The 15277-nt window shown below is 35.0% G+C and overlaps 1 protein-coding gene across 3 annotated transcripts in view; it reads right to left on the reverse strand.

Annotated features, from left to right (window-relative positions):
* The window catches only part of kmt2e (lysine (K)-specific methyltransferase 2E), a 48102-nt gene extending 39897 nt beyond the window's left edge, over nucleotides 1-8205 (reverse strand). For all 3 annotated transcript variants that reach the window (XM_053241688.1, XM_034313181.2, XM_053241687.1), the window contains exon 1: nucleotides 7933-8205. The gene's annotated coding sequence lies outside the window, so the exon portion shown is untranslated. The remainder of the gene's footprint in view (nucleotides 1-7932) is intronic.
* Nucleotides 8206-15277: the final 7072 nt, after the last annotated feature.

The following is a 15277-nucleotide window of genomic DNA, read 5'->3' on the forward strand; positions in this document are numbered from 1 at the left end:
ACGTTCAGGAGACGTTTATGTAACGTTTATGGAAGGAGTCTCCAGCGTCAGCGCTCTGTAACAGTCAGAGGTGAAGCTGTAACTTTAAGGGCTCAGGACAGAGAGAGAGGAAATGATCGACACGATCATCTGTGTGTCAGATAATCAGCTGTTCATGGATAATTACACACATTCACAGGCTATGGGGTGTGTGTGTGTGGGTGTGGGGGTGTGTGTGTGTGTGTGTGTGTGTGTGTGTGTGTGTGTGTGTGTGTGTGTGTGTAAGATGAAAGGATCAGCAGAGCGAGAGGAATAAATGCTCACTGTCAATGTCAAATAATAAAATCAAAGAAAAAAAGGAAAAGAGAGTGACAAAATTATTATTATTATTATTATTATTAAAAAATAGAATTAAATAAGACAATAAAAAAATTAAAAAATAGAATAAAATAGGAATAAAAACAGAAGAGAATAAAAAAATATATAACAAATATAACAATACAATAAAATTTATTAGAATTAAATAAAAAATAATCTTTTAACAAACAAAAAAAAGATTTAAATACAGTAAAATAAAGTAATAAAAAAGGGCAGAATAAAATAAAAGTAGAAAAGAAAAAATTAAATACAATAAAAAAGGAGAAAATAAAAATAAAAATCTAATAAAATATACTAACAATAAATGAATGAAAAATAAATTGAACAAAATAAAAAATAAAGTATAATAAAATAACAATAGAATAAAAATGAAAATATTGAAGAGAAAAATATAGAGTAGAATTTTTAAAAAATAGATCAAAAAATAGAAAAGTGCAGAATTAAATAAAATAATTAAATATGATAACATTGAAATTTTTTTTAAATGAAACAACTGAAAATAATACAACAGAACAAAATACAGAATAAAACATACAAATTGAAAACTTATAAACAGAAAAAAATATTCAATAACGTGACTAAAAAAAGAGGAGAAAAAAAAGAAGAGGAAAAAGTAAACGTGTGCGTGTGTGTGTGTGTGTGTGTGTGTGTGTGTGTGTGTGTGTGTGTGTGTGTGTGTAAAACCTGCTAGATGGAGATATAGATACGAGATACTGGAGACAAACGATTATAGAAAAGTAGGTAAGTGTTATTCTGGAGAAAAAGAAAGGAAGTGATGTCACGCTCTGTGTGGGACGAGCGTCGGTTACGGGTTAAATAAAATTATTTTATTTTCCGTTAAATTCCTCGTTGCGGCTGTCGAGTCTGATCATCAGGATGGAGGTCGCGCACCATCAGACCTTCTACATCATCTTTCTCCAATCAATCAATATCAACCGCAGTCTTTCGGAGGTGTGTGTGTGTGTGTGTGTGCGTGTGTGTGTGTGTGTGAGAGAGATCATTCATCTAAATCCCTTCTAACATACAAACTCCACCTCCAAACTTTAGGCCACGCCTCCTCCCTGAATCCGACGCCGATGTGTGAAGCGATTTGTTCATTAACTCGATTATGTGACAAAAAAAAAAAAGATTTATTTTAATTTTTTTTTGTAACAACGAACCCAAAAATGATGTACAATTTCACTACTAGCATCTGCGTCAGCTACTGACGTAGAGTGTTTAACTTTATGATCGATCGCTGCACAAATACACAGATAACTCGCTCACATTTCCTCCATTACGAGCACATCCGGCGCGGGTACGGCAAACCGGATTTGCAGCATCTTGTGCGTTTAACCTGAAACCCTGCAGTACGACGGGTTTTAATTTTCTCGCTAAGCAGCTGCTTAGTGATTAATTTAATTAATGATTAAATTATTACCTGTGCAGCTTTACTGCTCACCTACAAACTACAAACTCACGTACGAACTCGAACTTATTTTATGAACCCGTGTATCGCGTTTAACGGTTAACGTGAAAACAAACGCACATGTGTACAAATTTATCCTGTAATCTGTATTTCTGCTAAAATATAAACATAAATTAACACATTTTATGTCTATTGTATAGAATTTGCTTCAAATTTACTGTTTTTGTGCCTTTTGTAAACTCTAAAAAGTTTAAAAATGGATAATAATTAGTAGTGATACTTTAATATTTAGCATGATAAAAGATTTAAAATGATTACAAATTAATAATCAGCACATATTTAGTGAAATGTAGCGATACAAATGATACATTTAATGATTTTAGTTCTTGGTGGAATTTGATTATTTATAAATAACATAAAAAACAAGTTTATTGGTCTATATTACAGCCAATCACACGTCTTTAAACGTGTCACATGACCTCCTCTTTAACCAGCGACGCTCTATAAAGCCGATTCGTGACTCTTTATATCTCCGCTCGTGATTATACACTGATTTATGAATGTTACAAACTACTTATAACAACACACCTGAGATTCATTAATGCCTTATAAACATGTTATAACACAAACGTCACTGTTTGTGACACCGCTAATGCCGTGCACATCATATAAACATCATTAAACATGTCACATGACCCTCTACTAGTCATGTGATCAGTCTTTTGTGTGTTATAACAGGTTAAAACAAAAAAAAAACCCCAAACAAACAGGAAAATGTATAAATATACGAGTGTGTGCTCTCGTGCATGCTCTAAAGCTGTCTCGTTTCCTGTTTATACTTCTGTCAACTGTACGTACGTGCACGTGACCCCACACACACACACACACACACACACACACACACACACACACACACACACACACACACACACACACCTGACAGAAGCACAACGCTGCATCGCGTCCAGGCCTGCTGCTTTTATTTACCTTTTGAACTCGTTGTTTAAAAAAAAAAAAAAAGGCAGACGGTTCTGGATTTTATTTCACTCCGTGCTGGATGACAAAGCATGAGAGAGGGCAAAGCGACGGAGGCCGCAATAAATCCCTCTATTGTTCTTTCCACAAAGTGCCACATATTTATGGCTTTATATAACTCGGACAGGAGAAAATCTATCTCGCCAGAAGCCGAGCCTGTGGTTCGGCTAAACGTCATATTTCAACATCTTTTATTGGAGGAAGAATTGATCAATGTGCCTCATACAATATTCCTCCAGAATGAATTTTAAAAAACAATAAATAAATAAATAACTAGACAAATTGTTAGCCCATTGTGTCTGACTGCGATATCCATGCCCATACACACGGGTCTAACGGATCTACTTACGATTTTAGACTGCGGAAGAGTTACGCACTTTTCAAAGTATAAAATCACGGGGTTTCATACTGAATAAAAACGTTTAGTGGATCCGCGAAGTGAATATTTCATTTTCTGCAATTCGGCGCTAAGCCAGAGTGAAACTGACGGTGGTTTTGTCGTATTCTTCTCCGGGCCAAGACACCAGCAAAAGCGTAAGAATCCTCAGAGCTGCACAATATAACAAAATGATTGAAATAATCGAAATATTGTGATATGCAAACGGAAAGAGCTTGAGATAACTGAGTGAGTTTAATATTTCAAAAATTTACGAAAAAACTGAACGTTTTAGGGCGAAGCAGAGAGCAGAGAGAACGCTTTCTTTTCTTGTTTCTTATCTTGTTTATATCATTTTCAGTTTTTAAATATATAAACACATATATAAATATAATTTAAATTGATTTTACGCACTTACTGCATTATCGTGTCGTATCATATCGCACAGCAAACAAACCGAAAGTCCGATCTGATTCGGTTTCGGACGATTAGGACAATCGACAAACGATTAACATCAACAACACTATCAGGAGAAGAAAAAAACAGTGAAAAGAAGTTTGTGATTGGTTTATTATTTAAATTGAGGTTTTTGCACTTGTGTGTGTGTGTTTTGTGTATTAGTGCTGCACAATATATCAAAATTATTGAAATATCGCAAATGTAAATATCGTGATATGCATATGGCGAGGACTTGCGATAACTGAATGAGTTTAATACTTCAGAAAGTTACGAAAAGTCAAAGTTTTAATGCGACACAGAGAGCAGAGAATGCTTTCTTTTCTTCAAAACAACATAAAACGTGTATGTTCGTTATGTCATTTTCAGTTTTTAAATATATAAACAGACATATAAATATATTTTAAATTGATTTTACGCACTTATACCACTATCGCACCGCATATCGCATTATATAACAAGTTATCGCATACCGCATTTTATTTCAGTATTGCGGCGCTCCTTCCTCTCGCACTCCAAAAACATTTTGAATTCAAAACAAGGTCTGATTTCTTTACTAAAAACCTCGGACAGAAATCGGACAGTCCGAGGCGAAACGTCGTATTTCATAGCAGGACGAGTTTGGAGTCAGAAACGAGAACCTGGAGCGGATTTGTAGGGAAATTTCTCTCAAACCTCAACGCTAAACAAGATTCTTCCTCGTTCCTTATCATCATCATCATCATCATCATCATCAATATTATTATCGTTATTATTATTATTATTATTATTATTATTATTATTAAATCCTAGTCTAATCTCCAAACATCAAATATTCAGGTATCCTGCTAAATGTCACAGGAAATGTGATATGCATTAATAAGTCATGTTAATACAGGAAATAAGACAAAATGCACATTTTTCCAAGTGTAAAAATAATCCTCTTTAAAGTACACATGATTTTAATTATTATTATCACTATTATTATTATTAATTTTAGTGACAAAAATGTGTGTAATGTGATATACAGTCATTTTAATACCTAGAAATATAGAAATTGAGGTATATTTGAACTCCATGCTTTTCCAGTCCTTCCCAAGCTTCACAAAAAATATGATATTATTTTATTTTTATTTTATTTCACAGAACTCCGCTTATATATAAATATAAATATAATATATTTTTATAAACACATGTCATATGATATGTACTGTGTTTGTACTGTGTATTATATTGCACATTAATCTCTATTTTCTGCCACTACAAATACACCTACACTTTAACCCACATCACAAAAAACATATTTAAAGATATAAGTTAATAATTTTAGAGATTAAAGAGTTTAAATCGTGTATTTTTTAACCTAAATAGCGCTGATCTAATAGCGGGGTGTGGAGGGATTGAAGGCATTACCAAACACAGGATACAAGACACTGGCTCAATCCCAAATACCCCCTCGCGCGCTATTTTAGTACACTACACACAGGGTACGACACAATGCATTCATACGCCCTACGTAGTGCCCTACGTAGTGCCCTAGATGCGCCATTTGGGATTCCCCCCCACCCCCCTTACTAACAGCGCCTCCGCCATTTTCATAAACCAGGAGTTTAACATCAGCGACATAAACAACGCCGTCTAACCTTTTTTTTATAATCTTAAAATCATTTTAATCGGAATATAAGTGGGTTTAACACTTAAATCGCTTGGTTAGCAGTAGCTTTGGTTAAAAAAAAAAAAAGATTTGCTGACGACGACGGCTAGTCAGCGCTAACAAAAAAAAAAAAAAAAAAAAAAAAAAAACACGAACATGCTAGCTAGCTAGTTAGCAAGCTAACCGTTTTATTTTTATTTTTTTCTCGAAAGTAACTTTTTTTTCCTTCATAAAAATATCGATATGTTACTTATGCTACTATACTAACTCATATTTCTAACGAGTGAGCGGTTTAAATCTGCCTGAGGTCCAGATAATAATATGGCTAGTTAATAGCTTCATGCTAACAAGCTAACATGCTAACGTTAATACGTACGCGGATTGAATTACGCTCGTGCGCCTGAAAGAAAAAGGCGAATAAAACGTTTTTAAAGCGGTTTATATTGTAATATTTTAGTTCATTTAGATTTATAAAGGTGTAGTTTTGTATAATTTTGTGTAAACTGTGTCAGCAGTGAGGATTTAAATGGTTAAAAATAAGAAATACAGCAGTTTGCGCAGTTGAAGGGGATGAAGTGCAGAGATGATGATTTGGGATTTTATTCAGATTTTAATGTTTATTTATTGAATTAAATTAAATTACAGCGACAGTGTAAAGCTCTGATCAGTCATCCTGGATGGACTGTAATATTTTCCCCTCTAAGATTTGCAAAATTAATAAAAAAAAAAAAAAAGACAAGTTATATCAGAAATACGAGATCTCGAGATAATAATAATAATAACAGTGGAGCTTAGAGCTTTAATATTTATAAGATTAAGATTATAATAAGATGCATTATGTCACGGTTCATATTAGGATGTAAATATATATTTTAAAAAAAGCTTCACAAGTGCAGTTTGTAATAAAAACAGCCTGCTGAAGAGGGAAAAAAGGCTGCTGTTGGAGCTCAGATGGTCCAAATTACATCTAATTTCAGGAATTAAACCTTAAAACACACTCACACTCCCTCTTTCCCTCTTTCCCTCTCTCTCTCTCTCTCTATCCTACACTCTCATTACTCATCACACAGACTTACAACCAGGAGTTCAGCTTTGTTAAAAAACAGAGAGAGAGAGAGAGAGAGAGAGATGGATAGATAGATAGCTAAAGTGTTAAAATTTTATATACATATAGAGAGAGAGAGATGGATAGATAGATAGCTAAAGTGTTAAAATTTTATATACATATAGAGAGAGAGAGATAGATAGATAGCTAAGGTGTTAGATAGATAGATAGATAGATAGATAGATAGATAGATAGATAAAGTGTTAAAATGATAGAAAGATAGATAGATAGATGATAGATAGCTAAGGTTAAAATTTTATATACATATAGAGAGAGATAGATAGCTAAAGGGTTAAAATGATAGAGAGAGAGGGAGAGATAGTTAAAGTGTTAAAAATTTTATATATATATATATATACACACACACACACACACACATATATACAGAGAGAGATGGATAGATAAGAGAGATGGATAGATAAGAGAGATGGAGAGAGATGAGAGCATACATTTATAAACGTATAATTCTAAAGCGTGAAAGCTTTTCTCTCTCTAAATCAGGATTAAATCTGCTCCCAAACTCCCATTTTTTTTTATACTGAAGTATAAAGTATTAACTTCGCTGGTGTTTCACTGTGTTGCTTCCTTTCAGTCCACATGGATTTGGTGTTGGTGTGTTTTCCTGCTCCAACACACACACACACACACACTCTCTGTCTCTCTATGCTTTAACACCAATTTATAACCAATTTTAGTTTCAGATAAGCGTCAGAGAGCTACATGGGATCTGATACAGGATCTAAATTGTGCTTGAAAGAACTGTGTGACTTTGTTTTGTAAATTAAACTGAAACCTTATCTCTCTTTTTATGTTTTTAGTTTCCCTATAGCTCTGTGTGTGTGTGTGTGTGAGAGAGAGAGATAATGTGAGAGAGATAATGTACTATTGTGAAGGTAGTGCTGTATGCTAACAGTGCTATATATGTCTATATTTATTTATATATAAACACTACATTAAGATTAAACCCTATTTTGAATATTTAATCCATTTCCATTACAGATTATTAAAGCTATATCTTATTATGAGATAATTCTGAGATTTCTATGTAGATTTAATACAGGAAAGTGCATTCATTTCTAAAAAAAATGTTCATATTTATATTCATATATACCTATCTTGCTTTTTTTTATGTTTTAGATTAAGAGGAGACCCTTAAATGAAAAAAATACAAGCTGTAAAAATATAAAACAAGCCCTAGAGCTTGCAGTGTATTGCACATAAATGACTATTTCCAGGGGGCTTACAGGACTAGCCAGCTTAGCTGTGACACCACTGGATATGTGCCAAGCCATTCCCAGCCAAAATACAACCATATGAGGAATTTATGTCACTAAAATAAGCAGGAAAGACTTTAAAATCACACTGAAATCCACCAAAACGTGCCCATTAACATTCACCTTCCAGCAGCTGTATCTCCAGCATGCACACAGACATGTTGACTTCAGCAAAAGGGTCAGTTCATGTTAGCCAACAAGCTTTAGCTGTAACCTGATAAAAACAAGCCATTTGAGTGGCACACGTCCACACAGGTGCACATTTTAATCGGAAATAAAACCGCATACCTGTATCAATGTCCACTGTAATAGCCTTGAATGGAGACCAGGACCAAAACAATACTCTCCACTGCGGATGTGTTGAAGAAAAGATGGTTTAAAACGCCAAAAACTGACACTACCCGCCTTTTCGGCTCCTTTGTTAATTAATCTCGTAAACCCCGACGCTTTTTAACACTCAAAATATAGTTTTAGGTCAGTTTTTGACCCTCTTAATTTTTTCCCCCGGATCCCTTCAATCCTGTGCAAAAAATGGCGGCCTTGGCAGAACTGCCGTAACCCCGCCCCTCTCGCAGAAACCACGCCCACTCGATCTAACCACGCCCTTATTCGTCATGACGTCCTCCGCCTTCGCATTCAGAGGGGTTTCCCGCGCGCGATCGCAGGGGCTACGAGGAGGAGGAGGAGGAGGAGGAGGAGCGGGGGGAAAAGAGTTCATTCAATGGCGTTAGCATCAGCGCTAAGCTTTAGCAGCGATCTCAAACTAATAAACTTATAAATACTGCCCCATTCACAGATTCTGCACGGCATTTTACTGTTTAAACCTCGAAATATATCCCCAAAGTGTTATAAGTTTGGATTTGTTAGCATGTTAGGTGGTATTGTTGTGTGAATTTCGTAAAAATAATATGATTTAATGCTAAAAACATTGCACAGTTCCCTTACCAGCCAATAACTTAGACCAAGTTTAACTTTATTTATACTGCTTATTGCTGTTAAATCTGCTGTTTTACAGAAAGAAAGTGACTGAAATGTGCACAAACATCCAATTCGTGGAGATAATAGGGTTACAGTTTCAGATAAAATAGACAAATGCATTGAGTCCTGTTTAAATTATCACAAATAAATAAATAAATGTCACTTTTCATAGACGTGGTGTACAAAAAAATGATAAAGAGTAATGTAATAGAATGCACAACTTTAAAATAAAAGCCTTATGGAAAACATAAGTAACAAAAATAAGCAAAAGTGAAACAGTGAAATATAAATATATATGTTAAATATGAGAATAAAAAAAATCAAACCATTTAAAAGTAATGAAATAAAATAAAAATGAATTTATCAATACTAAAAGCAAACGAAGAGAATATATTAAATATATTGAAAATATGATTTCAAATGGTTTTAATAGTCATTAATGTCATTTCCTGTCTGAGGGCTTATTTCAGATTGATTTCCCAACTTTCACTTCTCTTTTTCATTTTTGTCATTTACTGTATCATCAATGTGGAGGCTGTGCTTATTATTATTATTATTGTTTTAAAATGGGGAATGTCTAAAAACTTTGCATACAAAATCCTGAATTCAGACTATAAGTATGCGTAATATCCATACTGTTTGTTTTCAGTGTAAGAAGCCTTGTTCTAACATACAGGTGTACGTAATGTCCTAAAGCTCATGTACTTCCTGAAATCTGATTTACATCTTGACTGTATGAGCCGTATGAGGCAGTAGGTCTTGTTCAAACTTTACACTCCATATAACAAGGATGTGAATTACTCTTTTTATGACTTTACGAGGAGGAAGTCCAGTTCCAGCCTGAACATTTCCCTTTTTTGTTCCCACTGAATGCTTGGTCTAAAAGCAGTAGTTTTCCTCTGAAAAGAGCTGTTTGGACTGAAGTGCACCTCTGTCAGACCCAAACAGGAGGAGGCTGTGTTATCTGTGTTATATAACCTGCCTTATACAAGAGCACTGTCTTTATTACTGAACTGGAGTGAAAAAAAAAAGACCAGATCTCATTAATGCAACATCACATCTGGCTGAAGAAATTAAATATTTCAGATAATTTGATTATTAAAGTGTGTTATTTCTAGATAAATTATGGTAGTGGAATATACTCTGTAAAGCTATGTAAATATTTAGCTCAGTTTTATGGCTTGAAAAGAATTAAATAAACCGTAAAGCTCTCATAATAAACTCTGATGCACAATATCTTGTTGCAAAGTCACACTGCACATTATTATTGCATTACATATTCTTATTGAGTAAGCTAGCATAAATGAATCTGCGTCCCCAGGACTTAAATTGGACTGCGCATGCGCATTAACTATGTAACGGGGGAGGGTTGTGCGCATGCGCATAACCCAATTGTGTGGGGGAGGGGGAGTGCGCATGCGCAGTGCACCTCGGGCGGTGATGTAATGCCCAACAATGTTGAAGGTGAAAATAGCGAGACGAAGGAAGAGAAAGACGTCGACTGACGGACTTGTGAACAAAGCAGTACTGGATTTCCGACTTTTAAATCTAAATAAGGATTAATTTAAACAAATTAACGTTTTCAACGACGGTATTTTTTTTAAATCTCCGGATATTGCCGTTTGCTGGATGAACGACATAACACTGGAAACTATTTTTTTTCCCTTTCAACGTCGATTAAGGTTCTTTATAGCTTATTTTAATATGATGAAATTTGTCTTTTCATTTAACCCCACCCGATAAAGTTTGTGCCTTTAATTGATTAAAAACGACGTTGCCCTTGAGCAGTAATGGCCACTTTTTTTTTTTTTTTTTATTGTTCTCCTTTCACGGACAACACGGTTGGCTTTGCAGTGACGTCACAAATACCCGTATGTGGGCAGGGTCGGAGCTGCAAGGGGAAAGAGGCGCGCCCGGAGAGTCTACGGTGAACTGCGCATGCGCGATGCAGATAGGGAGGTTATTTACATTCCGATAACTTTGACTTCGAAACGTGAACATGAAATCTTACATATTGCATTAAAGTTACAATGTTGAGAGATAACTTTTTTTTTTTGCATAGTTTTGTTTAGATGGGTATATTGTTTAAAGTAAAAAATTACGCTAATGGCTACAATGGCTCCACTACGGTTCTGTGGTTGCTATGTGAACGACTTCTCAGCTGTCCAATCAGCGAACGGCTTGTGAAGCATCCAGCCAATCCCAGCGCGAGAGGAATGTGGGTAGGGAAGAAGAATAGCGCAGAGGCAGGACGCCATTAAAAATTCCGCCGTGTGCGCTTTTTAAAAAAGTATTAAGCTTTGTTAAATATAAGAGGGATTTTAAATAACATTGAAGTTGGTAGTTGGTAAAGATAAGTTCTATTTATTTAGCTCATAAAACGCTTACATGTTGTGGATTTTTAAATAATCTGGCAGTTTGGCGCTGTGGGTGTGGCCAGCGTCATCCCAGAAAATGGCCGCCGTTGAGTCTGTTTCTGAGTGATGAATTACGCCGTCGAGTTGTTTTTATGTTCTTATTTTAAATCCTTCCTGTGTGTTTACAGCTTATTTATTTATGTTATTTTTTTGGCTACATAAAGTTTAAAAAGGAAGGCAACTTGTCATCCGCACGCGCGTGTGCCGGAAGTAGTGTGACGTCGCAACGGCTGTTTGCGCTCCAACGGTTTTTAACCGTCGCGAGTGCGTGAGTGCGCGCGCGCGTGCACGCACATTGGGTCTGTATTCTAGAAAATACACCCGGAAGTGTGATCAACCAATCAGAGCACAGAACCGAGTTCCTCGCTTTATTGTATAGAAATGTAAAGCAAAGACACTCTTTCTTTCTTTATTTATTTATTTTTCATTTATTGTATAAACATTAAACTGTTAAAATATTGTAATATATAATGTTGTAAATGTGTACCAAAATATTGTGTTTATTGCATATTTTTCTTAAGTTTTCCAGTGTGTTAAACTGTAGATTTGCATCCTATTACATCTTAAAAGTATTTTATAATTAGTTTAGTTAAGATTACAGTAGATTCAGGTGGAGTTTATTTACATTTTGAGCGTTAGGTTTAGACACTTAACAACTTCCTGTTTTAAAAGAAAACATTAATGTAACTGACTTCACTGTAAATCAGAGTGTGAATCAAGTCACCAGACTGAGATGTTTAAGAGCAGTTAAATAAAGTCAGTTTTGTTTTGCTGCCGAGTGAAAGCTGGTGTTTGTGTCTGTATTCGTTGATGTAAAGCGTCTGCGGCTCTGCGCTCGCACCGCTGAGGTCACACCTCCAGCCTGATTTGGGTAAAAGTCAGAAGGAAATGTTTAGCGGGAGGGAATTTCCTGTTTTGGTTTTAAATCAGAGTTTTGAAACGTTTGCTGCTTCGTCGTTTCCCTCCCTCTTTTCACAGAAAGACTTTTCACTCGTTCAACCACCAGCGAAAAAAAAACTGAAACACAAACCAAATCCACTGTGTGTGTGTGTGTGTGTGTTTTTATTCATTTATTTATTTTAGATCAAGTTTAGTTTCTATTCTGTAATATTCTGTTTTATTTTATTTCTTGTTTCAATACATTAAATATTGAAATGTCTGCCTTTTTTTTATTTTTTATTTTTTATAGTTTTTAATGTTTTTAAAATCTCATAACTTCTCTGAAAAAGGGACCAAACCGAGTTTTTACACAAACACACCCTCGTTTATTTACAGAGTCGCGTCTTTTCTGCTTCAGTTTTATCTCTGACTGTATGCTGGAGATTAAACACACACCTCTAGCTCTGTTTAATTATTTAGACGAACACGTTTCCCTCGTCGCCGCTGATAGTTTGTAATTACGTTAACAGTCCTAATGGTTTCGGTTATTAATTATTGAGCATCGTTCTTATTTTTTATATACTGATTAGCAGCTTCACTGAAACGAGATTCTTCACTTGGCCTTCTGTCATTTTTCATCACTAACTAAAGAACTGCACGGATAAAAATAAGAAAAATAAAATGAGGTTAGAGATTACAGCTTGTGTGTATATATAAGTGTGTGTATTTATATTTTTATATATATATGGGGTTATTGATCCATGTGACAGTCATAGATACTGAATAGTTTCTTCTGTTTCTCTGCTTTCACACTTTCTATTTTATTTACAGTTCTGTGTAAAAGTCTTAGACACGTGTAAAGAAATGCTGTAGAGCAAAGATGCTTTCAAAAATAATGAAATTAAATGTTTCTATATTTTTTAAAAAATCCTATAAAGAGCAGTAAACAGTAATAAATGAAAGAAAGTCAGTATTTAATGTGACGATCCTTCACTTTAAATAAATAAAGCAGTATCTGAGGTGCAGTGTGTGCAGTTTTATAAGGAAATGAGCTGGAAGTGTTACTGAGCATCTTGCAGAAGCAGCCACAGTTCTTCTGGAGACTTTGACTGTCGACTCGCTTCTTATTTCTGCAGCGAAACCCAGCAGCCTTCATTCTGTTTTTATCTGAAAAGTGTCTCTTATGGAATCTGCTGCTTTCTTTACTGACATACAAACATTTTTCTGTAACGTTTCATTTTGTGCTGGAAAACTAATGTTTGGAATCTAAAATGTTTTTGTACTGAATCAATAACGTAGAAGTCAGAAAATAAACATCTATAGCAAAGTTTGTACTAAAAAAATATAGGGTGTCTAAGATTTTTGCACAGCACTGTGTGTATTTATTTACCTATTGAACGATTGATTGATCTATTTCTTTATATATTTGTTGGTATATTTATCTGTGTTAATAAATAATCTTCCTAATTTTGATACTTTTCTGTGAGTTGTGAGTTCATTTCTGTATCAGAATATTAGTTTACGCTTAAAGTGTGTGTTAAAGTGTGAAATTCGTTTATTTAAGGCTGATTCTGTTAGAAAAAGGAAAACGGTAGCTTAGATCATAATTAATATTAATACTAGAGGGCAGTAATAACTTTAATATTTTCATTATTAGAGACACATCACCTGAATATATATATATTTTGTTACAAAAACATCTAACGCAGCTTCTCATTTTAAAATACTGAACTGTAGTTTATAGTTTTTTTTTTCTCACATCTGTAACCTTTTAATTAGTAAATTAAACAGAAATTATTCCTGATTTCACTAAACAAGGTTTGGTTTTGTAGATTTTCTCACTTTAGCTGTGTTTCTGTCAGGATATTGAAGAAGAAGTGTCCACTAGCTGGGACAGAATATATCGTTTTCTTTCTTTATCGTCTTGTACGTGATTCAGTTCCTTCTGTATCTGATTAATAAAACAATAAAACATCGTCGTAACACGTGCTTTTGTGGCTCTTTATCTCCTGCATCCGGGCCGCAGCTCCAGTTTAAACTGCTTTCACACTGAAACTCAGAGTTCCTGATGCTGACTGTAAAAACTCTGATTAAAGCTCATTTGGAGTTTATTATACTGAATAAAATGAGATGAAACTCGCAGCTCCAGGCGTCTCGAGTTACTGACTGTGTGGGTTTCCTCAGGGTTCTCCGCTTTCAGTCGTGGCCTAATGGATAGAGACTCGGACTTGCAACCCGAAGGTGAACCTGAAGGTCGTGGGTTCGAGTCTCAGGTCCGGCAGGGATTGTAGGTGGGGGGAGTGAATGACCAGCGTCTCTCCCACCCTCAATACCACGACTGAGGTGAGACCCTTGAGCAAGGCACCGAACCCCCAACTGCTCCCCGGGGGCCACAGCAAAAAAGGCTGCCCACTGCTCCGGGTGTGTGTTCACTACTGTGTGTGTGTGTGTGTGTGTGTGTGTGCACTTGGATGCAGAGCACAAATTCCTAGTAGGGGTCACTTGCCCACAAGTCACTTCAAAAACATTCCACTAGATGGACTGCTGAAGATAAATTAACCCTAGTTTGTGTGTGTATATATGTGTGTGTGTGTGTGTATGTGTGTATATATATATATATATATATATATGTTTATACATGTGTGTGTGTATATGTGTGTATATATATATATATATATATATATATGTGTGTGTGTGTGTGTGTGTGTATATGTATATACATGTGTGTGTGTGTGTGTGTGTGATGCCCTTGTGTCTCGTTCGGACCGTCTCACTGTGCAGCGTATCCAGGATAGACTCCAGATCCAAGTCTTACTGAAGGATGAATGAAATTAAACTCCTAAAATCTGATTATTTAATATTTTTAAAAGAAAACACTAAAGTGTACTTGGTGCAATAATAATAATAATAATAATAATAATAATAATAATAATAATGAAATCATATTTTCCTAGACAACTAAAAAAGTTTACATACCGTATATTTTCATCCAAAAAGTGACAAAATGAAATAAAATAGTTTATTAAAGATTATTAAACGTGTCCAGAGTTTATAAATTGATATTTATTTTTAGGGAAAATAATAAGAAGTGAACTTTGTCTCCCTCTAGTGGACATTGTGTGTCATTACACCGAGCAACGGCGCAACCAATCACAGTCCGTGTTTTTAGCACGTCTTTAGAAAACAAAAGTCTTTAACAGTTACTAATCCTGTGTATTTTAACGCTTATAAGCGTGTTATAGTGTTGCTAAAGCAAATAAAAAGTCACGTAAACAAATCTTTGACTCTTTAAACAAGTTATTTCAGGAAGCGTCGTGTCGCTGAGAGAGACTTGTAGTGCGCATGCGCTGTTTTCCGCG

Source organism: Pangasianodon hypophthalmus, chromosome 18 (assembly GCF_027358585.1).
Source record: "Pangasianodon hypophthalmus isolate fPanHyp1 chromosome 18, fPanHyp1.pri, whole genome shotgun sequence".
In the NCBI taxonomy this organism is placed as follows: domain Eukaryota; kingdom Metazoa; phylum Chordata; class Actinopteri; order Siluriformes; family Pangasiidae; genus Pangasianodon; species Pangasianodon hypophthalmus.